Source organism: Mobula hypostoma, chromosome 6, assembly GCF_963921235.1.
Source record: "Mobula hypostoma chromosome 6, sMobHyp1.1, whole genome shotgun sequence".
Taxonomy (NCBI): domain Eukaryota; kingdom Metazoa; phylum Chordata; class Chondrichthyes; order Myliobatiformes; family Myliobatidae; genus Mobula; species Mobula hypostoma.
The window spans coordinates 92,928,060-92,953,341 of NC_086102.1; the positions used below are offsets into that span (position 1 = coordinate 92,928,060).

The 25,282-nt window shown below is 56.6% G+C and overlaps 1 long non-coding RNA gene across 1 annotated transcript in view; it reads right to left on the reverse strand.

Moving 5' to 3' along the window:
• LOC134347595 (uncharacterized) overlaps positions 1-25,282 on the reverse strand; it is a 116,322-nt gene that overhangs the window by 86,800 nt on the left and 4,240 nt on the right. The window lies entirely within an intron of this gene.

Here is a 25,282-nt window from a genome sequence, read left to right on the forward strand (position 1 = left end):
GCTGGGGCCTGTAGTCATCGACATTCCCTTAGTGCTGAACTGACTCTGCAGCTGGGGCCTGCAGCCATCGACACTCCCTCAGGGCTGACCTGACTCTGTAGATGGCGCCTGCAGGTATCAACACTCCCTCAGTGCTGAACTGACTTCGTAGCTGGGACCTGCAGCGATCGACACTCCCTCAGTGCTGAACTGACTCTGTAGCTGGGGCCTGCAGCCATCAACACTCCCTCAGTGCTGAACTGACTGTGTAGCTGGGGCCTGTAGCCATCGATACTCCCTCAGTGCTGAACTGACCCTGTACCTGGGGACCTGCAGCCATCAGTACTAACTTTAGTGCTGAACGGACTCTGTAGCTGTGGCCTGCAGGCATCAGCCACCACCTTAGTGCTGAACTGACTCTGTAGCTGGGGCCTGCAGCCATCGATACTCCCTCAGTGCTGAACTGACTCTGTTGCTGGGGCCTGCAGCCATCAATACTCCCTCAGTGCTGAACTGACTCTGCAGCTGGGATCTATAGTCATCGACACTCCCTGAGTGCTGAACTGACTCTGTAGCTGGGGCCTGAAGCCATCGACACTCCCTCAGTGCTGAACTGACTCTGTAGCTGGGGCCTGTAGTCATCGACATTCCCTCAGTGCTGAACTGACTCTGTAGCTGGGGCCTGCAGCCATCGACACTCCCTCAGTGCTGAACTGACTCTGTAGCTGTGGCCTGCAGCCATCGACTCTCCCTCAGTGCTGAACTGACTCTGTAGCTGGGGCCTGCAGGCATCGACACTCCCTCAGTGCTGAACTGACTCTGTAGCTGGCCCTGCAGCCATCAACACTCCCTCAGTGCTGAACTGACTCTGTCGCTGGGGCCTGTCGCCATTGACACTCTGTCAGTGCTGAACTGACTCTGTACCTTGGGACCTGCAGCCATCAGTACTCACTTTAGTGCTGAACTGACTCTGCAGCTGTGGCCTGCAGGCATCAGCCATCACCTTAGTGCTGAACTGACTCTGTAGCTGGGGCCTGCAGCCATCGACACTCGCTCAGTGCTGAACTGCCTCTGTAGCTGGGCCCTGCAGCCATCAACACTCCCTGAGTGCTGAACTGACTCTGTAGCTGGGGCCTGGAGTCATCGACATTCCCTTAGTGCTGAACTGACTCTGTAGCTGGGGCCTGCAGCCATCGACACTCCCTCAGTGCTGACCTGACTCTGTAGATGGGACCTGCAGCGATCGACACTCCCTCAGTGCTGAACTGACTCTGTAGCTGGGGCCTGCTGCCATCAACACTCCCTCAGTGCTGAACTGACTGTGTAGCTGGGGCCTGTAGCCATCGACACTCTGTCAGTGCTGAAGTACTCTGTAGCTGAGACCTGCAGCCATCGATACTCCCTCAGTGCTGAACTGACCCTGTACCTGGGGACTGCAGCCATCAGTACTCACTTTAGTGCTGAACGGACTCTGTAGCTGTGGCCTGCAGGCATCAGCCATCACCTTAGTGCTGAACTGACTCTGTAGCTGGGGCCTGAAGCCATCGACACTCCCTCAGTGCTGAACTGACTCTGTAGCTGGGGCCTGTAGTCATCGACATTCCGTTAGTGCTGAACTGACTCTGTAGCTGGGGCCTGCAGCCATCGACACTCCCTCAGGGCTGACCTGACTCTGCAGATGGGGCCTGCAGGTATCAACACTCCCTCAGTGCTGAACTGTCTCTGTAGCTGGGGCCTGCAGCCATTGACACTCCCTCAGTGCTGAACTGACTCTGTAGCTGGGGCCTGCAGTCATCGACACACCTTCAGTGCTGAACTGACTCTGTAGCTGGGGCCTGCAGCCATGGACACTCCCTCAGTGCTGAACTGACTCTGTAACTGTGGCCTGCAGGCATCAGCCATCACCTTAGTGCTGAACTGACTCTGTAGCTGGGGCCTGCAGGCATCGACACTCCCTCAGTGCTGAACTGACTCTGTAGCTGGGCCCTGCAGCCATCAACACTCCCTCAGTGCTGAACTGACTCTGTCGCTGGGGCCTGTAGCCATTGACACTCTGTCAGTGCTGAACTGTCCCTGTACCTTGGGACCTGCAGCCATCAGTACTCACTTTAGTGCTGAACTGACTCTGCAGCTGTGGCCTGCAGGCATCAGCCATCACCTTAGTGCTGAACTGACTCTGTAGCTGGGGCCTGCAGCCATCGACACTCCCTCAGTGCTGAACTGCCTCTGTAGCTGGGCCCTGCAGCCATCAACACTCCCTGAGTGCTGAACTGACTCTGTCGCTGGGGCCTGGAGTCATCGACATTCCCTTAGTGCTGAACTGACTCTGTAGCTGGGGCCTGCAGCCATCGACACTCCCTCAGTGCTGACCTGACTCTGTAGATGGGACCTGCAGCGATCGACACTCCCTCAGTGCTGAACTGACTCTGTAGCTGGGGCCTGCAGCCATCAACACTCCCTCAGTGCTGAACTGACTCTGTAGCTGGGGCCTGCTGCCATCAACACTCCCTCAGTGCTGAACTGACTGTGTAGCTGGGGCCTGTAGCCATCGACACTCTGTCAGTGCTGAAGTACTCTGTAGCTGAGACCTGCAGCCATCGATACTCCCTCAGTGCTGAACTGACCCTGTACCTGGGGACTGCAGCCATCAGTACTCACTTTAGTGCTGAACGGACTCTGTAGCTGTGGCCTGCAGGCATCAGCCATCACCTTAGTGCTGAACTGACTCTGTAGCTGGGGTCTGCGGCCATCGACACTCCCTCAGGGCTGACCTGACTCTGTAGATGGGGTCTGCAGGTATCAACACTCCCTCAGTGCTGAACTGTCTCTGTAGCTGGGGCCTGCAGCCATTGACACTCCCTCAGTGCTGAACTGACTCTGTAGCTGGGGCCTGCAGTCATCGACACTCCCTCAGTGCTGAAATGATTCTGTAGCTGGGGCCTGCAGCCATCGACACTGTGTCAGTGCTGACCTGACTCTGCAGCTGGGGCCTGTAGCCATCAGTACTCACTTTAGCGCTGAACTGACTCTGTAACTGTGGCCTGCAGGCATCAGCCATCACCTTAGTGCTGAACTGACTCTGCAGCTGTGGCCTGCAGGCATCAGCCATCACCTTAGTGCTGAACTGACTCTGTAGCTGTGGCCTGCAGCCATCGACTCTCCCTCAGTGCTGAACTGACTCTGTAGCTGGGGCCTGCAGGCATCGACACTCCCTCAGTGCTGAACTGACTCTGTAGCTGGCCCTGCAGCCATCAACACTCCCTCAGTGCTGAACTGACTCTGTCGCTGGGGCCTGTCGCCATTGACACTCTGTCAGTGCTGAACTGACTCTGTACCTTGGGACCTGCAGCCATCAGTACTCACTTTAGTGCTGAACTGACTCTGCAGCTGTGGCCTGCAGGCATCAGCCATCACCTTAGTGCTGAACTGACTCTGTAGCTGGGGCCTGCAGCCATCAACACTCCCTGAGTGCTGAACTGACTCTGTAGCTGGGGCCTGGAGTCATCGACATTCCCTTAGTGCTGAACTGACTCTGTAGCTGGGGCCTGCAGCCATCGACACTCCCTCAGTGCTGACCTGACTCTGTAGATGGGACCTGCAGCGATCGACACTCCCTCAGTGCTGAACTGACTCTGTCGCTGGGGCCTGCAGCCATCAACACTCCCTCAGTGCTGAACTGACTGTGTAGCTGGGGCCTGTAGCCATCGACACTCTGTCAGTGCTGAACTGACTCTGTAGCTGGGGCCTGAGGTTATAGACACTCCGTCAGTGCTGAACTGACTCTGTAGCTGGGGCCTGCAGCCATCGACACTCCCTCAGTGCTGAACTGACTCTGTAGCTGGGGCCTACAGTCATCAACATTCCCTTAGTGCTGAACAGACTCTGTAGCTGTGGCCTGCAGCCATCGACTCTCCCTCAGTGCTGAACTGACTCTGTAGCTGGGGCCTGCAGCCATCGACACTCCCTCAGTGCTGAACTGACTCTGTAGCTGGGGCCTGCAGCCATCGACACTCCCTCAGTGCTGAACTGACTCTGTAGCTGTGGCCTGCAGCCATCGATACTCCCTCAGTGCTGAACTGACTCTGTAGCTGGGGCCTACAGTCATCAACATTCCCTTTGTGCTGAACGGACTCTGTAGCTGTGGCCTGCAGGCATCAGCCATCACCTTAGTGCTGAACTGACTCTGTAGCTGGGGCCTGCAGCCTTCGATACTCCCTCAGTGCTGAACTGACTCTGTTGCTGGGGCCTGCAGCCATCAATACTCCCTCAGTGCTGAACTGACTCTGCAGCTGGGATCTATAGTCATCGACACTCCCTGAGTGCTGAACTGACTCTGTCGCTGGGGCCTGCAGTCATCGTCACTCCCTCAGTGCTGAACTGACTCTGTTGCTTGGGCCTGAAGCCATTGACACACCCTCAGTGCTGAACTGACTCTGTAGCTGGGGCCTGTAGTCATCGACATTCCCTTAGTGCTGAACTGACTCTGTGGCTAGGGCCTGCAGCCATCGACACTCCCTCAGTGTTGAACTGACTCTGTAGCTGTGGCCTGCAGCCCTCGACTCTCCCTCAGTGCTGAACTGACTCTGTAGCTGGGGCCTACAGTCATCGACATTCCCTCAGTGCTGAACAGACTCTGCAGCTGTGGCCTGCAGGCATCAGCCATCACCTTAGTGCTGAACTGACTCTGTAGCTGGGGCCTGCAGCCATCGATACTCCCTCAGTGCTGAACTGACTCTGTTGCTGGGGCCTGTAGCCATCAATACTCCCTCAGTGCTGAACTGACTCTGCAGCTGGGATCTATAGTCATCGACACTCCCTCAGTGCTGAACTGACTCTGTAGCTGGGGCCTGCAGTCATCGTCACTCCCTCAGTGCTGAACTGACTCTGTTGCTGGGGCCTGAAGCCATTGACACACCCTCAGTGCTGAACTGACTCTGTAGCTGGGGCCTGTAGTCATCGACATTCCCTTAGTGCTGAACTGACTCTGTAGCTGGGGCCTGCAGCCATCGACACTCCCTCAGTGTTGAACTGACTCTGCAGCTGTGGCCTGCAGCCATCGACTCTCCCTCAGTGCTGAACTGACTCTGTAGCTGGGGTCTGCAGGCATCGACACTCCCTCAGTGCTGAACTGACTCTGTAGCTGGGCCCTGCAGCCATCAACACTCCCTCAGTGCTGAACTGACTCTGTCGCTGGGGCCTGTAGCCATTGACACTCTGTCAGTGCTGAACTGACCCTGTACCTTGGGACCTGCAGCCATCAGTACTCACTTTAGTGCTGAACTGACTCTGCAGCTGTGGCCTGCAGGCATCAGCCATCACCTTAGTGCTGAACTGACTCTGTAGCTGGGGCCTGCAGCCATCGACACTCCCTCAGTGCTGAACTGCCTCTGTAGCTGGGCCCTGCAGCCATCAACACTCCCAGAGTGCTGAACTGACTCTGTCGCTGGGGCCTATAGTCATCGACACTCCCTGAGTGCTGAACTGACTCTGTAGCTGGGGCCTGGAGTCATCGACATTCCCTTAGTGCTGAACTGACTCTGTAGCTGGGGCCTGCAGCCATCGACACTCCCTCAGTGCTGAACTGACTCTGTAGATGGGACCTGCAGCGATCGACACTCCCTCAGTGCTGAACTGACTCTGTAGCTGGGGCCTGCTGCCATCAACACTCCCTCAGTGCTGAACTGACTGTGTAGCTGGGGCCTGTAGCCATCGACACTCTGTCAGTGCTGAAGTACTCTGTAGCTGAGACCTGCAGCCATCGATACTCCCTCAGTGCTGAACTGACCCTGTACCTGGGGACTGCAGCCATCAGTACTCACTTTAGTGCTGAACGGACTCTGTAGCTGTGGCCTGCAGGCATCAGCCATCACCTTAGTGCTGAACTGACTCTGTAGCTGGGGCCTGAAGCCATCGACACTCCCTCAGTTCTGAACTGATTCTGTAGCTGGGGCCTGCAGCCATCGACACTCCCTCAGGGCTGACCTGACTCTGCAGATGGGGCCTGCAGGTATCAACACTCCCTCAGTGCTGAACTGTCTCTGTAGCTGGGGCCTGTAGTCATCGACACACCTTCAGTGCTGAACTGACTCTGTAGCTGGGGCCGGCAGCCATCGACACTCCCTCAGTGCTGAACTGACTCTGCAGCTGGGGCCTGCAGCCATCGACACTCTGTCAGTGCTGAACTGACTCTGTAGCTGGGGCCTGTATTCATCAGTACTCACTTTAGTGCTGAACTGACTCTGTAACTGTGGCCTGCAGGCATCAGCCATCACCTTAGTGCTGAACTGACTCTGTAGCTGGGGCCTGCAGGCATCGACACTCCCTCAGTGCTGAACTGACTCTGTAGCTGGGCCCTGCAGCCATCAACACTCCCTCAGTGCTGAACTGACTCTGTCGCTGGGGCCTGTAGCCATTGACACTCTGTCAGTGCTGAACTGACCCTGTACCTTGGGACCTGCAGCCATCAGTACTCACTTTAGTGCTGAACTGACTCTGCAGCTGTGGCCTGCAGGCATCAGCCATCACCTTAGTGCTGAACTGACTCTGTAGCTGGGGCCTGCAGCCATCGACACTCCCTCAGTGCTGAACTGCCTCTGTAGCTGGGCCCTGCAGCCATCAACACTCCCTGAGTGCTGAACTGACTCTGTCGCTGGGGCCTATAGTCATCGACACTCCCTGAGTGCTGAACTGACTCTGTAGCTGGGGCCTGGAGTCATCGACATTCCCTTAGTGCTGAACTGACTCTGTAGCTGGGGCCTGCAGCCATCGACACTCCCTCAGTGCTGACCTGACTCTGTAGATGGGACCTGCAGCGATCGACACTCCCTCAGTGCTGAACTGACTCTGTAGCTGGGGCCTGCAGCCATCAACACTCCCTCAGTGCTGAACTGACTCTGTAGCTGGGGCCTGCAGCCATCAACACTCCCTCAGTGCTGAACTGACTGTGTAGCTGGGGCCTGTAGCCATCGACACTCTGTCAGTGCTGAAGTACTCTGTAGCTGAGACCTGCAGCCATCGATACTCCCTCAGTGCTGAACTGACCCTGTACCTGGGGACTGCAGCCATCAGTACTCACTTTAGTGCTGAACGGACTCTGTAGCTGTGGCCTGCAGGCATCAGCCATCACCTTAGTGCTGAACTGACTCTGTAGCTGGGGCCTGCGGCCATCGACACTCCCTCAGGGCTGACCTGACTCTGTAGATGGGGTCTGCAGGTATCAACACTCCCTCAGTGCTGAACTGTCTCTGTAGCTGGGGCCTGCAGCCATTGACACTCCCTCAGTGCTGAACTGACTCTGTAGCTGGGGCCTGCAGTCATCTACATTCCCTCAGTGCTGAAATGATTCTGTAGCTGGGGCCTGCAGCCATCGACACTGTGTCAGTGCTGACCTGACTCTGCAGCTGGGGCCTGTAGCCATCAGTACTCACTTTAGCGCTGAACTGACTCTGTAACTGTGGCCTGCAGGCATCAGCCATCACCTTAGTGCTGAACTGACTCTGCAGCTGTGGCCTGCAGGCATCAGCCATCACCTTAGTGCTGAACTGACTCTGTAGCTGGGGCCTGCAGCCATCGACACTCCCTCAGTGCTGAACTGCCTCTGTAGCTGGGCCCTGCAGCCATCAACACTCCCTGAGTGCTGAACTGACTCTGTAGCTGGGGCCTGTAGTCATCGACATTCCCTTAGTGCTGAACTGACTCTGTAGCTGGGGCCTGCAGCCATCGACACTCCCTCAGTGCTGAACTGACTCTGTAGCTGTGGCCTGCAGCCATCGATACTCCCTCAGTGCTGAACTGACTCTGTAGCTGGGGCCTACAGTCATCGACATTCCCTTAGTGCTGAACAGACTCTGTAGCTGTGGCCTGCAGCCATCGACTCTCCCTCAGTGCTGAACTGACTCTGTAGTTGGGGCCTGTAGCCATCGACACTCCCTCAGTGCTGAACTGACTCTGTGGCTGGGGCCTGCAGCCATCAACACTCCCTCAGTGCTGAACTGACTCTGTAGCTGGGGCCTGAGGTTATAGACACTCCGTCAGTGCTGAACTGACTCTGTAGCTGGGGCCTGCAGCCATCGACACTCCCTCAGTGCTGAACTGACTCTGTAGCTGTGGCCTGCAGCCATCGATACTCCCTCAGTGCTGAACTGACTCTGTAGCTGGGGCCTACAGTCATCAACATTCCCTTTGTGCTGAACGGACTCTGTAGCTGTGGCCTGCAGGCATCAGCCATCACCTTAGTGCTGAACTGACTCTGTAGCTGGGGCCTGCAGCCATCGATACTCCCTCAGTGCTGAACTGACTCTGTTGCTGGGGCCTGCAGCCATCAATACTCCCTCAGTGCTGAACTGACTCTGCAGCTGGGATCTATAGTCATCGACACTCCCTGAGTGCTGAACTGACTCTGTAGCTGGGGCCTGCAGTCATCGTCACTCCCTCAGTGCTGAACTGACTCTGTTGCTGGGGCCTGAAGCCATTGACACACCCTCAGTGCTGAACTGACTCTGTAGCTGGGGCCTGTAGTCATCGACATTCCCTTAGTGCTGAACTGACTCTGTAGCTAGGGCCTGCAGCCATCGACACTCCCTCAGTGTTGAACTGACTCTGTAGCTGTGGCCTGCAGCCATCGACTCTCCCTCAGTGCTGAACTGACTCTGTAGCTGGGGCCTGCAGGCATCGACACTCCCTCAGTGCTGAACTGACTCTGTAGCTGGGCCCTGCAGCCATCAACACTCCCTCAGTGCTGAACTGACTCTGTCGCTGGGGCCTGTAGCCATTGACACTCTGTCAGTGCTGAACTGACCCTGTACCTTGGGACCTGCAGCCATCAGTACTCACTTTAGTGCTGAACTGACTCTGCAGCTGTGGCCTGCAGGCATCAGCCATCACCTTAGTGCTGAACTGACTCTGTAGCTGGGGCCTGCAGCCATCAACACTCCCTCAGTGCTGAACTGACTCTGTAGCTGGGGCCTGCAGTCATCGACACTCCCTCAGTGCTGAAATGATTCTGTAGCTGGGGCCTGCAGCCATCAGCACTCATCTTAGTGGTGAACTGACTCTGTAGCTGGGGCCTGTAGTCATCGACACACCCTCAGCGCTGAACTGACTCTGTAGTTGGGCTCTGCAGCGATCGACACTCCCTCAGTGCTGAACTGACTCTGTAGCTGGGGCCTGAAGCCATCGACACTCCCTCAGTGCTGAACTGTCTCTGTAGCTATGGCCGACAGTCATCGACATTCCCTCAGTGCTGAACTGACTCTGTAGCTCGGGCCTGAAGCCATTGACACTCCCCCAGTGCTGAACGGACTCTGTAGCTGTGGCCTGGAGGCATCAGCCATCACCTTAGTGCTGAACTGACTCTGCAGCTGTGGCCTGCAGTCATCGACACTCCCTTAGTGCTGAACTGACTCTGTTGCTGGGGCCTGCAGCCATCGATACTCCCTCAGTGCTGAACTGACTCTGCAGCTGGGGCCTGAAGCCATCGACACTCCCTCAGTTCTGAACTGACTCTGTAGCTGGGGCCTGTAGCCATTGACACTCCCTCATTGCTGAACTGACTCTGTAGCTTGGGCCTGTAGCCATGGACAGTCTCTCAGTGCTGAACTGACTCTGTAGCTGGGGCCGGCAGCCATCGACACTCCCTCAGTGCTGAACTGACTCTGCAGCTGGGGCCTGCAGCCATCGACACTCTGTCAGTGCTGAACTGACTCTGTAGCTGGGGCCTGTAGCCATCAGTACTCACTTTAGTGCTGAACTGACTCTGTAACTGTGGCCTGCAGGCATCAGCCATCACCTTAGTGCTGAACTGACTCTGTAGCTGTGGCCTGCAGTTATCGACACTCCCTCAGTGCTGAACTGACTCTGTAGCTGGGGCCTGCAGCCATCGATACTCCCTCAGTGCTGAACTGACTCTGTAGCTGGGGCCTGAACCCATCGACACTCCCTCAGTGCTGAACTGACTCTGTAGCTGGGGCCTGTAGTCAACGACACACCCTCAGCGCTAAACTGACTCTGTAGATGGGCCCTGCAGCGATCGACACTCCCTCAGTGCTGAACTGACTCTGTAGCTGGGGCCTGAAGCCATCGACACTCCCTGAGTGCTGAACTGACTCTGTAGCTGTGGCCTACAGTCATCGATATTCCCTCAGTGCTGAACTGACTCTGTAGCTGGGGCCTGCAGCCATTGACACTCCCTCAGTGCTGAACTGACTCTGTAGCTGGGGCCTGCAGTCATCGACACTCCCTCAGTGCTGAACTGACTCTGTAGCTGGGGCCTGCAGCCATCGACACTCCCTCAGGGCTGACCTGACTCTGTAGATGGCGCCTGCAGGTATCAACACTCCCTCAGTGCTGAACTGACTTCGTAGCTGGGACCTGCAGCGATCGACACTCCCTCAGTGCTGAACTGACTCTGTAGCTGGGGCCTGCAGCCATCAACACTCCCTCAGTGCTGAACTGACTGTGTAGCTGGGGCCTGTAGCCATCGATACTCCCTCAGTGCTGAACTGACCCTGTACCTGGGGACCTGCAGCCATCAGTACTAACTTTAGTGCTGAACGGACTCTGTAGCTGTGGCCTGCAGGCATCAGCCATCACCTTAGTGCTGAACTGACTCTGTAGCTGGGGCCTGAAGCCATCGACACTCCCTCAGTGCTGAACTGACTCTGTAGCTGGGTCCTGCAGTCATCGACACTCCCTCAGTGCTGAAATGATTCTGTAGCTGGGGCGTGCAGCCATCAGCACTCATCTTAGTGGTGAACTGACTCTGTAGCTGGGGCCTGTAGTCATCGACACACCCTCAGCGCTGAACTGAATCTGCAGATGGGCCCTGCAGCGATCGACACTCCCTCAGTGCTGAACTGACTCTGTAGCTGTGGCCTGCAGCCTTCGATACTCCCTCAGTGCTGAACTGACTCTGTAGCTGGGGCCTACAGTCATCAACATTCCCTTTGTGCTGAACGGACTCTGTAGCTGTGGCCTGCAGGCATCAGCCATCACCTTAGTGCTGAACTGACTCTGTAGCTGGGGCCTGCAGCCATCGATACTCCCTCAGTGCTGAATTGACTCTGTTGCTGGGGCCTGCAGCCATCAATACTCCCTCAGTGCTGAACTGACTCTGCAGCTGGGATCTATAGTCATCGACACTCCCTGAGTGCTGAACTGACTCTGTAGCTGGGGCCTGCAGTCATCGTCACTCCCTCAGTGCTGAACTGACTCTGTTGCTGGGGCCTGAAGCCATTGACACACCCTCAGTGCTGAACTGACTCTGTAGCTGGGGCCTGTAGTCATCGACATTCCCTTAGTGCTGAACTGACTCTGTAGCTAGGGCCTGCAGCCATCGACACTCCCTCAGTGTTGAACTGACTCTGTAGCTGTGACCTGCAGCCATCGACTCTCCCTCAGTGCTGAACTGACTCTGTAGCTGGGGCCTGCAGGCATCGACACTCCCTCAGTGCTGAACTGACTCTGTAGCTGGGCCCTGCAGCCATCAACACTCCCTCAGTGCTGAACTGACTCTGTCGCTGGGGCCTGTAGCCATTGACACTCTGTCAGTGCTGAACTGACCCTGTACCTTGGGACCTGCAGCCATCAGTACTCACTTTAGTGCTGAACTGACTCTGCAGCTGTGGCCTGCAGGCATCAGCCATCACCTTAGTGCTGAACTGACTCTGTAGCTGGGGCCTGCAGCCATCGACACTCCCTCAGTGCTGAACTGCCTCTGTAGCTGGGCCCTGCAGCCATCAACACTCCCTGAGTGCTGAACTGACTCTGTAGATGGGGCCTGCAGCCATCGACACTCCCTCAGTGCTGAACTGACTCTGTAGCTGGGGCCTGCAGTCATCGACACTCCCTCAGTGCTGAAATGATTCTGTAGTTGGGGCCTGCAGCCATCAGCACTCATCTTAGTGGTGAACTGACTCTGTAGCTGGGGCCTGTAGTCATCGACACACCCTCAGCGCTGAACTGACTCTGTAGTTGGGCTCTGCAGCGATCGACACTCCCTCAGTGCTGAACTGACTCTGTAGCTGGGGCCTGCAGCCATCAACACTCCCTTAGTGCTGAACGGACTCTGTAGCTATGGCCGACAGTCATCGACATTCCCTCAGTGCTGAACTGACTCTGTAGCTGGGGCCTGAAGCCATCGACACTCCCTCAGTGCTGAACTGACTCTGTAGCTATGGCCGACAGTCATCGACATTCCCTCAGTGCTGAACTGACTCTGTAGCTGGGGCCTGAAGCCATTGACACTCCCCCAGTGCTGAACGGACTCTGTAGCTGTGGCCTGGAGGCATCAGCCATCACCTTAGTGCTGAACTGACTCTGCAGCTGTGGCCTGCAGTCATCGACACTCCCTTAGTGCTGAACTGACTCTGTTGCTGGGGCCTGCAGCCATCGACACTCCCTCAGTGCTGAACTGACTCTGTAGCTGGGGCCTGTAGCCATTGACACTCCCTCATTGCTGAACTGACTCTGTAGCTGGGGGCTGTAGCCATGGACAGTCTCTCAGTGCTGAACTGACTCTGTAGCTGGGGCCGGCAGCCATCGACACTCCCTCAGTGCTGAACTGACTCTGCAGCTGGGGCCTGCATCCATCGACACTCTGTCAGTGCTGAACTGACTCTGTAGCTGGGGCCTGTAGCCATCAGTACTCACTTTAGTGCTGAACTGACTCTGTAACTGTGGCCTGCAGGCATCAGCCATCACCTTAGTGCTGAACTGACTCTGTTGCTGTGGCCTGCAGTTATCGACACACCCTCAGTGCTGAACTGACTCTGTAGCTGGGGCCTGCAGCCATCGATACTCCCTCAGCGCTGAACTGACTCTGTAGCTGGGGCCTGAACCCATCGACACTCCCTCAGTGCTGAACTGACTCTGTAGCTGGGGCCTGTAGTCAACGACACACCCTCAGCGCTAAACTGACTCTGTAGATGGGCCCTGCAGCGATCGACACTCCCTCAGTGCTGAACTGACTCTGTAGCTGGGGCCTGAAGCCATCGACACTCCCTGAGTGCTGAACTGACTCTGTAGCTGTGGCCTACAGTCATCGATATTCCCTCAGTGCTGAACTGACTCTGTAGCTGGGGCCTGCAGCCATTGATACTCCCTCAGTGCTGAACTGACTCTGCAGCTGGGGCCTGCAGTCATCGACACTCCCTCAGTGCTGAACTGACTCTGTAGCTGGGGCCTGAAGCCATTGACACTCCCTCAGTGCTGAAGTGACCCTGCAGCTGGGGCCTGTAGTCATCGACATTCCCTTAGTGCTGAACTGACTCTGCAGCTGGGGCCTGCAGCCATCGACACTCCCTCAGGGCTGACCTGACTCTGTAGATGGCGCCTGCAGGTATCAACACTCCCTCAGTGCTGAACTGACTTCGTAGCTGGGACCTGCAGCGATCGACACTCCCTCAGTGCTGAACTGACTCTGTAGCTGGGGCCTGCAGCCATCAACACTCCCTCAGTGCTGAACTGACTGTGCAGCTGGGGCCTGCAGCCATCAACACTCCCTCAGTGCTGAAATGATGCTGTAGCTGGGGCGTGCAGCCATCAGCACTCATCTTAGTGGTGAACTGACTCTGTAGCTGGGGCCTGTAGTCATCGACACACCCTCAGCGCTGAACTGACTCTGCAGATGGGCCCTGCAGCGATCGACACTCCCTCAGTGCTGAACTGACTCTGTACCTGGGGACTGCAGCCATCAGTACTCACTGTAGTGCTGAACGGACTCTGTAGCTTTGGCCTGCAGGCATCAGCCATCACCTTAGTGCTGAACTGACTCTGTAGCTGTGGCCTGCAGTCATCGACACTCCCTTAGTGCTGAACTGACTCTGTTGCTGGGGCCTGCAGCCAACGATACTCCCTCAGTGCTGAACTGACTCTGTAGCTGGGGCCTGTAGTCATCGACATTCCATTAGTGCTGAACTGACTCTGTAGCTGGGGCCTGCAGCCATCGACACTCCCTCAGTGCTGAACTGACTCTGTAGCTGGGGCCTGCAGCCATCGACTCTCCCTCAGTGCTGAACTGACTCTGTAGCTGGGGCCTGCAGCCATCGACACTCCCTCAGTGCTGAACTGACTCTGTAGCTGTGGCCTGCAGCCATCGACTCTCCCTCAGTGCTGAACTGACTCTGTAGTTGGGGCCTGTAGCCATCGACACTCCCTCAGTGCTGAACTGACTCTGTAGCTGGGGCCTGCAGCCATCAACACTCCCTCAGTGCTGAACTGACTCTGTAGCTGGGGCCTGAGGTTATAGACACTCCGTCAGTGCTGAACTGACTCTGTAGCTGGGGCCTGCAGCCATCGACACTCCCTCAGTGCTGAACTGACTCTGTAGCTGGGGCCTGCAGCCATCGACACTCCCTCAGTGCTGAACTGACTCTGTAGCTGGGGCCTACAGTCATCGACATTCCCTTAGTGCTGAACTGACTCTGTAGCTGGGGCCTGCAGCCATCGATACTCCCTCAGTGCTGAACTGACTCTGTAGCTGGGGCCTATAGTCATCGACACTCCCTGAGTGCTGAACTGACTCTGTAGCTGGGGCCTGCAGTCATCGACACTCCCTCAGTGCTGAACTGACTCTGTAGCTGGGGCCTGAAGCCATCGACACTCCCTCAGTGCTGAACTGACTCTGTAGCTGGGGCCTGTAGTCATCGACATTCCCTTAGTGCTGAACTGACTCTGTAGCTGGGGCCTGCAGCCATCGACACTCCCTCAGTGCTGAACTGACTCTGTAGCTGTGGCCTGCAGCCATCGACTCTCCCTCAGTGCTGAACTGACTCTGTAGCTGGGGCCTGCAGGCATCGACACTCCCTCAGTGCTGAACTGACTCTGTAGCTGGGGCCTGCAGCCATCGACACTCCCTCAGTGCTGAACTGACTCTGTAGCTGGGCCCTGCAGCCATCAACACTCCCTCAGTGCTGAACTGACTCTGTCGCTGGGGCCTGTCGCCATTGACACTCTGTCAGTGCTGAACTGACTCTGTACCTTGGGACCTGCAGCCATCAGTACTCACTTTAGTGCTGAACTGACTCTGCAGCTGTGGCCTGCAGGCATCAGCCATCACCTTAGTGCTGAACTGACTCTGTAGCTGGGGCCTGCAGCCATCGACACTCCCTCAGTGCTGACCTGACTCTGTAGATGGGACCTGCAGCGATCGACACTCCCTCAGTGCTGAACTGACTCTGTCGCTGGGGCCTGCAGCCATCAACACGCCCTCATTGCTGAACTGACTCTGTAGCTGGGGCCTGCTGCCATAAACACTCCCTCAGTGCTGAACTGACTGTGTAGCTGGGGCCTGCAGCCATCGACACTCTGTCAGTGCTGAACTGACTCTGTAGCTGGGGCCTGCAGGCATCGACACTCCCTCAGTGCTGAACTGACTCTGTAGCTGGGCCCTGCAGCCATCAACACTCCCTCAGTGCGGAACTGACTCTGTCGCTGGGGCCTGTAGCCATTGACACTCTGTCAGTGCTGAACTGACCCTGTACCTTGGGACCTGCAGCCATCAGTACTCACTTTAGTGCTGAACTGACTCTGCAGCTGTGGCCTGCAGGCATCAGCCATCACCTTAGTGCTGAACTGACTCTGTAGCTGGGGCCTGCAGCCATCGACACTCCCTCAGTGCTGAACTGCCTCTGTAGCTGGGCCCTGCAGCCATCAACACTCCCTGAGTGCTGAACTGACTCTGTCGCTGGGGCCTATAGTCATCGACACTCCCTGAGTGCTGAACTGACTCTGTAGCTGGGGCCTGGAGTCATCGACATTCCCTTAGTGCTGAACTGACTCTGTAGCTGGGGCCTGCAGCCATCGACACTCCCTCAGTGCTGACCTGACTCTGTAGCTGGGGCCTGCTGCCATCAACACTCCCTCAGTGCTGAACTGACTGTGTAGCTGGGGCCTGCAGTCATCGACACTCCCTCAGTGCTGAACTGACTCTGCTGCTGGGGCCTGCAGCCATCAATACTCCCTCAGTGCTGAACTGACTCTGTAGCTGGGGCCTGAAGCCATCGATACTCCCTCAGTGTTGAACTGACTCTGTTGCTGGGGCCTGCAGCCATCGACACTCCCTGAGTGCTGAACTGACTCTGTAGCTGGGGCCTGAAGCCATCGACACTCCCTCAGTGCTGAACTGACTCTGTAGCTGGGGCCTGCAGCCATCGACACTCCCTCAGGGCTGACCTGACTCTGTAGATGGGGCCTGCAGGTATCAACACTCCCTCAGTGCTGAACTGACTCTGTAGCTGGGACCTGCAGCGATCGACACTCCCTCAGTGCTGAACTGACTCTGTAGCTGGGGCCTGCAGCCATCAACACTCCCTTAGTGCTGAACTGACTCTGTAGCTGGGGCCTGCAGCCATCAACACTCCCTCAGTGCTGAACTGACTCTGTAGCTGGGGCCTGCAGCCATCGACACTCCCTCAGTGCTGAACTGACTCTGTAGCTGGGGCCTGCAGCCATCGACACTCCCTCAGTGCTGAACTGACTCTGTAGCTGTAGCCTGCAGCCATCGACTCTCCCTCAGTGCTGAACTGAATCTGTAGCTGGGGCCTGCAGGCATTGACACTCCCTCAGTGCTGAACTGACTTTGTAGCTGGGCCCTGCATCCATCAACACTCCCTCAGTGCTGAACTGACTGTGTAGCTGGGGCCTGAAGCCATCGATACTCCCTCAGTGCTGAACTGACTCTGTAGCTGGGGCCTGCAGTCATCGACACTCCCTCAGTGCTGAACTGACTGTGTAGCTGGGGCCTATAGTCATCGACACTCCCTGAGTGCTGAACTGACTCTGTAGCTGGGGCCTGAAGCCATCGATACTCCCTCAGTGCTGAACTGACTCTGTAGCTGGGGCCTGCAGTCATCGACACTCCCTCAGTGCTGAACTGACTGTGTAGCTGGGGCCTATAGTCATCGACACTCCCTGAGTGCTGAACTGACTCTGTAGCTGGGGCCTGCAGCCATCGACACTCCCTCAGTGCTGAACTGACTCTGTAGCTGGGGCCTGAAGCCATTGACACTCCCTCAGTGCTGAACTGACTCTGCAGCTGGGGCCTGTAGTCATCGACATTCCCTTAGTGCTGAACTGACTCTGTAGCTGGGGCCTGCAGCCATCGACACTCCCTCAGGGCTGATCTGACTCTGTAGATGGGGCCTGCAGGTATCAACACTCCCTCAGTGCTGAACTGACTCTGTAGCTGGGACCTGCAGCGATCGACACTCCATCAGTGCTGAACTGACTCTGTAGCTGGGGCCTGCAGCCATCAACACTCCCTTAGTGCTGAACTGACTCTGTAGCTGGGGCCTGCAGCCATCAACACTCCCTTAGTGCTGAAGAGACTCTGTAGCTGGGGCCTTCAGCCATCAACACTCCCTCAGTGCTGAACTGACTGTGTAGCTGGGACCTGCAGCCATCAACACTCCCTCAGTGCTGAACTGACTCTGTAGCTGGGGCCTGCAGCCATCAACACTCCCTCAGTGCTGAACTGACTGTGTCGCTGGGGCCTGTAGCCATTGACTCTCTGTCAGTGTTGAACTGACTCTGTAGCTGGGGCCTGTAGTCATCGACACACCCTCAGCGCTGAACTGACTCTGTAGATGGGCCCTGCAGCGATCGACACTCCCTCAGTGCTGAACTGACTCTGTAGCTGGGGTCTGAAGCCATCGACACTCCCTCAGTGCTGAACTGACTCTGTAGCTGGGGCCTGCAGCCATCGACACTCCCTCAGTGCTGAACTGACTCTGTAGCTGGGGCCTGCAGCCATCGACACTCCCTCAGGGCTGACCTGACTCTGTAGATGGGGCCTGCAGCCATCGACACTCCCTCAGTGCTGAACTGACTCTGTAGCTGGGGCCTGCAGCCATCGACACTCTGTCAGTGCTGAACTGACTCTGTAGCTGGGGCCTGCAGCCATCGACACTCCCTCAGTGCTGAACTGCCTCTGTAGCTGTGGCCTGCATCCATCAACAATCCCTCAGTGCTGAACTGACTCTGTAGCTGGGGCCTGCATGCATCAGCCATCACCTTAGTGCTGAACTGACTCTGTAGCTGGGGCTTGCAGCCATCGACACTCCCTTAGTGCTGAACTGACTCTGTAGCTGTGGCCTGCAGTCATTGACACTCCCTCAGTGCTGAACTGACTCTGTAGCTGGGGCCTGCAGCCATCGACACTCCCTCAGTGCTGAAATGATTCTGTAGCTGGGGCCTGCAGCCATCAGCACTCATCTTAGTGGTGAACTGACTCTGTAGCTGGGGCCTGTAGTCATCGACACTCCCTTAGTGCTGAACTGACTCTGTAGCTGGGGCCTGAAGCCATCGACACTCCCTTAGTGCTGAACTGACTCTGTAGCTGGGGCCTGAAGCCATCGACACTCCCTCAGTGCTGAACTGACTCTGTAGCTGGGGCCTGCAGCCATCGACACTCCCTCAGTGCTGAACTGACTCTGTAGCTGGGGCCTGCAGCCATCGACACTCCCTCAGGGCTGACCTGACTCTGTAGATGGGGCCTGCAGCCATCAACACTCCCTTAGTGCTGAACTGACTCTGTAGCTGGGGCCTGCAGCCATCGACACTCCCTCAGTGCTGAACTGACTCTGTAGCTGGGGCCTGCAGCCATCGACACTCCCTCAGTGCTGAACTGACTCTGTAGCTGGGGCCTGCAGCCATCGACACTCCCTCAGTGCTGAACTGACTCTGTAGCTGGGGCCTGAAGCCATCGACACTCCCTCAGTGCTGAACTGACTCTGTAGCTGGGGCCTGCAGCCATTGACACTCCCTCAGTGCTGAACTGACTCTGTAGCTGGGGCCTGCAGCCATCGACACTCCCTCAGTGCTGAACTGACTCTGTAGCTGGGGCCTGCAGCCATTGACACTCCCTCAGTGCTGAACTGACTCTGTAGCTGGGGCCTGCAGTCATCGACACACCTTCAGTGCTGAACTGACTCTGTAGCTGGGGCCTGCAGCCATGGACACTCCCTCAGTGCTGAACTGACTCTGTAGCTGGGGCCTGCAGCCATCGACACTCTGTCAGTGCTGAACTGACTCTGTAGCTGGGGCCTGCAGCCATCGACACTCCCTCAGTGCTGAACTGCCTCTGTAGCTGTGGCCTGCATCCATCAACAATCCCTCAGTGCTGAACTGACTCTGTAGCTGGGGCCTGCATGCATCAGCCATCACCTTAGTGCTGAACTGACTCTGTAGCTGGGGCTTGCAGCCATCGACACTCCCTTAGTGCTGAACTGACTCTGTAGCTGTGGCCTGCAGTCATTGACACTCCCTCAGTGCTGAACTGACTCTGTAGCTGGGGCCTGCAGTCATCGACACTCCCTCAGTGCTGAAATGATTCTGTAGCTGGGGCCTGCAGCCATCAGCACTCATCTTAGTGGTGAACTGACTCTGTAGCTGGGGCCTGTAGTCAACGACACTCCCTCAGTGCTGAACTGACTCTGTAGCTGGGGCCTGAAGCCATCGACATTCCCTTAGTGCTGAACTGACTCTGTAGCTGGGGCCTGAAGCCATCGACACTCCCTCAGTGCTGAACTGACTCTGTAGCTGGGGCCTGCAGCCATTGATACTCCCTCAGTGCTGAACTGACTCTGTAGCTGGGGCCTGCAGCCATCGACACTCCCTCAGGGCTGACCTGACTCTGTAGATGGGGCCTGCAGCCATCAACACTCCCTTAGAGCTGAACTGACTCTGTAGCTGGGGCCTGCAGCCATCAACACTCCCTCAGTGCTGAACTGACTCTGTAGCTGGGGCCTGCAGTCATCGACACTCCCTCAGTGCTGAACTGTCTCTGTAGCTGGGGCCTGCAGCCATCGATACTCCCTCAGTGCTGAACTGACTCTGTAGCTGGGGCCTGCAGCCATCGATACTCCCTCAGTGCTGAACTGACTCTGTAGCTGGGGCCTGAAGCCATCGACACTCCCTCAGTTCTGAACTCACTCTGTAGCTGGGGCCTGCAGCCATTGACACTCCCTCAGTGCTGAACTGACTCTGTAGCTGGGGCCTGCAGCCATCGACACTCCCTCAGGGCTGACCTGACTCTGTAGATGGGGCCTGCAGCCATTGACACTCCCTCAGTGCTGAACTGACTCTGTAGCTGGGGCCTGCAGTCATCGACACACCTTCAGTGCTGAACTGACTCTGTAGCTGGGGCCTGCAGCCATGGACACTCCCTCAGTGCTGAACTGACTCTGTAGCTGGGGCCTGCAGCCATCGACACTCCCTCAGTGCTGAACTGACTCTGTAGCTGGGGCCTGCAGCCATCGACACTCTGTCAGTGCTGAACTGACTCTGTAGCTGGGGTCTGTAGCCATCAGTACTCACTTTAGCGCTGAACTGACTCTGTAACTGTGGCCTGCAGGCATCAGCCATCACCTTAGTGCTGAACTGACTCTGTCGCTGTTGCCTGCAGCCATCGACACTCCCTCAGTGCTGAACTGCCTCTGTAGCTGTGACCTGCATCCATCAACACTCCCTCAGTGCTGAACTGACTCTGTAGCTGGGGCCTGCAGCCATGGGCACTCACCTTAGTGCTGAACTGACTCTGTAGCTGTGGCCTGCAGTCATTGACACTCCCTCAGTGCTGAACTGACTCTGTAGCTGGGGCCTGCAGCCATCAGCACTCATCTTAGTGGTGAACTGACTCTGTAGCTGGGGCCTGTAGTCAACGACACACCCTCAGCGCTGAACTGACTCTGTAGATGGGCCCTGCAGCGATCGACACTCCCTCAGTGCTGAACTGACTCTGTAGCTGGGGCCTGAAGTCATCGACACTCCCTCAGTGCTGAACTGACTCTGTAGCTGGGGCCTGAAGCCATCGACATTCCCTTAGTGCTGAACTGACTCTGTAGCTGGGGCCTGAAGCCATCGACACTCCCTCAGTGCTGAACTGACTCTGTAGCTGTGGCCTACAGTCATCGACATTCCCTCAGTGCTGAACTGACTCTGTAGCTGGGGCCTGCAGCCATTGATACTCCCTCAGTGCTGAACTGACTCTGTAGCTGGGGCCTGCAGCCATCGACACACCCTCAGGGCTGACCTGACTCTGTAGATGGGGCCTGCAGCCATCAACACTCCCTTAGAGCTGAGCTGACTCTGTAGCTGGGGCCTGCAGCCATCAACACTCCCTCAGTGCTGAACTGACCCTGTACCTGGGGACCTGCAGCCATCAGTACTCACTTTAGTGCTGAACTGACTCTGTAGCTGGGGCGTGCAGTCATCTACACTCCCTTAGTGCTGAACTGACTCTGTAGCTGGGGCCTGTAGTCATCGACACTCCCTCAGTGCTGAACTGACTCTGTAGCTGGGGCCTGCAGCCATCGACACTCCCTCAGTGCTGAACTGACTCTGTAGCTGGGGCCTGCAGCCATCGACACTCCCTCAGTGCTGAACTGACTCTGTAGCTGTGGCCTGTAGTCATCGACACTCCCTCAGTGCTGAACTGACTCTGTAGCTGGGGCCTGTAGTCATCGACATTCCGTTAGTGCTGAACTGACTCTGTAGCTGGGGCCTGCAGCCATCGACAGTCCCTCAGGGCTGACCTGACTCTGTAGATGGGGCCTGCAGCCATTGACACTCCCTCAGTGCTGAACTGACTCTGTAGCTGGGGCCTGCAGCCATCGACACTCCCTCAGTGCTGAACTGACTCTGTAGCTGGGGCCTGCAGCCATCGACACTCCCTCAGTGCTGAACTGACTCTGTAGCTGGGGCCTGCAGCCATCGACACTCCCTCAGTGCTGAACTGACTCTGTAGCTGGGGCCTGTAGCCATCAGTACTCACTTTAGCGCTGAACTGACTCTGTAACTGTGGCCTGCAGGCATCAGCCATCACCTTAGTGCTGAACTGACTCTGTAGCTGGGGCCTGCAGCCATCGACACTCCCTCAGTGCTGAACTGCCTCTGTAGCTGTGGCCTGCATCCATCAACACTCCCTCAGTGCTGAACTGACTCTGTAGCTGGGGCCTGAAGTCATCGACATTCACTTTGTGCTGAACTGACTCTGTAGCTGGGCCCTGCAGCCATTGATACTCCCTCAGTGCTGAACTGACTCTGTAGCTGGGGCCTGCAGCCATTGACAGTCCCTCAGTGCTGAACTGACTCTGTAGCTGGGGCCTGTAGTCATCGACATTCCCTTAGTGCTGAACTGACTCTGTAGCTGGGGCCTGCAGCCATCGACACTCCCTCAGGGCTGACCTGACTCTGTAGATGGGGCCTGCAGGTATCAACACTCCCTCAGTGCTGAACTGACTCTGTAGCTGGGGCCTGCAGCCATCGACACTCCCTCAGTGCTGAACTGACTCTGTAGCTGGGGCCTGCAGCCATCAACACTCCCTTAGTGCTGAACTGACTCTGTAGCTGGGGCCTGCAGCCATCAACACTCCCTCAGTGCTGAACTGACTCTGTAGCTGGGGCCTGCAGCCATCAACACTCCCTCAGTGCTGAACTGACCCTGTACCTGGGGACCTGCAGCCATCAGTACTCACTTTAGTGCTGAACTGACTCTGTAGCTGTGGCCTGCAGGCATCAGCCATCACCTTAGTGCTGAACTGACTCTGTAGCTGGGGCCTGCAGTCATCGACACTCCCTCAGTGCTGAAATGATTCTGTAGCTGGGGCGTGCAGCCATCAGCACTCATCTTAGTGCTGAACTGACTCTGTAGCTGGGGCCTGTAGTCATCGACACACCCTCAGCGCTGAACTGACTCTGTAGATGGGCCCTGCAGCGATCGACACTCCCTCAGTGCTGAACTGACTCTGTAGCTGGGGCCTGCAGCCATCGACACTCCCTCAGTGCTGAACTGACTCTGTAGCTGGGGCCTGCAGTCATCGACACTCCCTCAGTGCTGAACTGACTCTGTAGCTGAGACCTGCAGCCATCGATACTCCCTCAGTGCTGAACTGACCCTGTACCTGGGGACCTGCAGCCATCAGTACTCACTTTAGTGCTGAACTGACTCTGTAGCTGGGGCGTGCAGTCATCGACACTCCCTTAGTGCTGAACTGACTCTGTAGCTGGGGCCTGCAGCCATCGACACTCCCTTAGTGCTGAACTGACTCTGTTGCTGGGGCCTGCAGCCATCGACACTCCCTCAGTTCTGAACTGACTCTGTAGCTGGGGCCTGTAATCATCGACACTCCCTCAGTGCCGAACTGACTCTGTAGCTGGGGCCTGTAGTCATCGACATTCCCTCAGTGCTGAACTGACTCTGTAGCTGGGGCCTGCAGCCATTGACACTCCCTCAGTGCTGAAAAGACTCTGTACCTGGGGACTGCAGCCATCAGTACTCACTTTAGTGCTGAACGGACTCTGTAGCTGGGGCGTGCAGCCATCAGCACTCATCTTAGTGGTGAACTGACTCTGTAGCTGGGGCCTGTAGTCATCGACACACCCTCAGCGCTGAACTGACTCTGTAGATGGGCCCTGCAGCGATCGACACTCCCTTAGTGCTGAACTGACTCTGTAGCTGGGGCCTGTAGTCATCGACACTCCCTCAGTGCTGAACTGACTCTGTAGCTGGGGCCTGCAGCCATCGACACTCCCTCAGTGCTGAACTGACTCTGTAGCTGGGGCCTGTAGTCATCGACATTCCCTTAGTGCTGAACTGACTCTGTAGCTGGAGCCTGCAGCCATCGACACTCCCTCAGTGCTGAAAAGACTCTGTAACTGGGGACTGCAGCCATCAGTACTCATTTTAGTGCTGAACGGACTCTGTAGCTGTGGCCTGCAGGCATCAGCCATCATCTTAGTGCTGAACTGACTCTGTAGCTGGGGCCTGCAGCCATCGACACTCCCTCAGTGCTGAACTGACTCTGTAGCTGGGGCCTGCAGCCATCGACACTCCCTCAGTGCTGAACTGACTCTGTAGCTGGGGCCTGCATCCATGAGCAATCACCTTAGTACTGAACTGACTCTGTAGCTGGGGCTTGCAGCCTTCGATACTCCCTTAGTGCTGAACTGACTCTGTAGCTGTGGCCTGCAGCCATCGATACTCCCTCAGTGCTGAACTGACTCTGTAGCTGGGGCCTGCAGTCATCGACACTCCCTCAGTGCTGATCTGACTCTGTAGCTGGGGCCTGCAGTCATCGACACTCCCTCAGTGCTGAACTGACTCTGTTGCTGGGTCCTGAAGCCATCGACACTCCCTCAGTGCTGAGCTGACTCTGTAGCTGGGGCCTACAGTCTTTGACATTCCCTTAGTGCTGAACGGACTCTGTAGCTGTGGCCTGTAGGCATCATCCATCACCTTGGTGCTGAACTGACTCTGTAGCTGGGGCCTGCAGCCATCGACACTCCCTCAGGGCTGACCTGACTCTGTAGCTGTGGCCTGCAGGCATCAGCCATCACCTTAGTGCTGAACTGACTCTGTAGCTGGGGCCTGCAGCCATCGACACTCCCTCAGTGCTGAACTGACTCTGTAGCTGTGGCCTGCAGCCATCGACTCTCCCTCAGTGCTGAACTGACTCTGTAGCTGGGGCCTGCAGGCATCGACACTCCCTCAGTGCTGAACTGTCTCTGTCGCTGGGGCCTGTAGCCATTGGCACTCTGTCAGTGCTGAACTGGCCCTGTACCTTGGGACCTGCAGCCATCAGTACTCACTTTAGTGCTGAACTGACTCTGTAGCTGTGGCCTGCAGGCATCAGCCATCACCTTAGTGCTGAACTGACTCTGTAGCTGGGGCCTGCAGGCATCGACACTCCCTCAGTGCTGAACTGACTCTGTAGCTGGGCCCTGCAGCCATCAACACTCCCTCAGTGCTGAACTGACTCTGTCGCTGTTGCCTGGAGCCATTGACACTCTGTCAGTGCTGAACTGACCCTGTACCTTGGGACCTGCAGCCATCAGTACTCACTTTAGTGCTGAACTGACTCTGTAGCTGTGGCCTGCAGGCATCAACACTCCCTCAGTGCTGAACTGACTCTGCAGCTGGGGCCTGCAGCCATCAGCACTCACCTTAGTGCTGTTATGACAATGTAGCTGGGGCCTGTAGTCATCGACATTCCCTTAGTGCTGAACTGACTCTGTAGCTGGAGCCTGCAGCCATCGACACTCCCTCAGTGCTGAAAAGACTCTGTACCTGGGGACTGCAGCCATCAGTACTCACTTTTGTGCTGAACGGACTCTGTAGCTGTGGCCTGCAGGCATCAGCCATCACCTTAGTGCTGAACTGACTCTGTAGCTGGGTCCTGCAGCCATCGACACTCCCTCAGTGCTGAACTGACTCTGTAGCTGGGGCCTGCAGCCATCGACACTCCCTCAGTGCTGAACTGACTCTGTAGCTGGGGCCTGTAGTCATCGACTCCCTTAGTGCTGAACT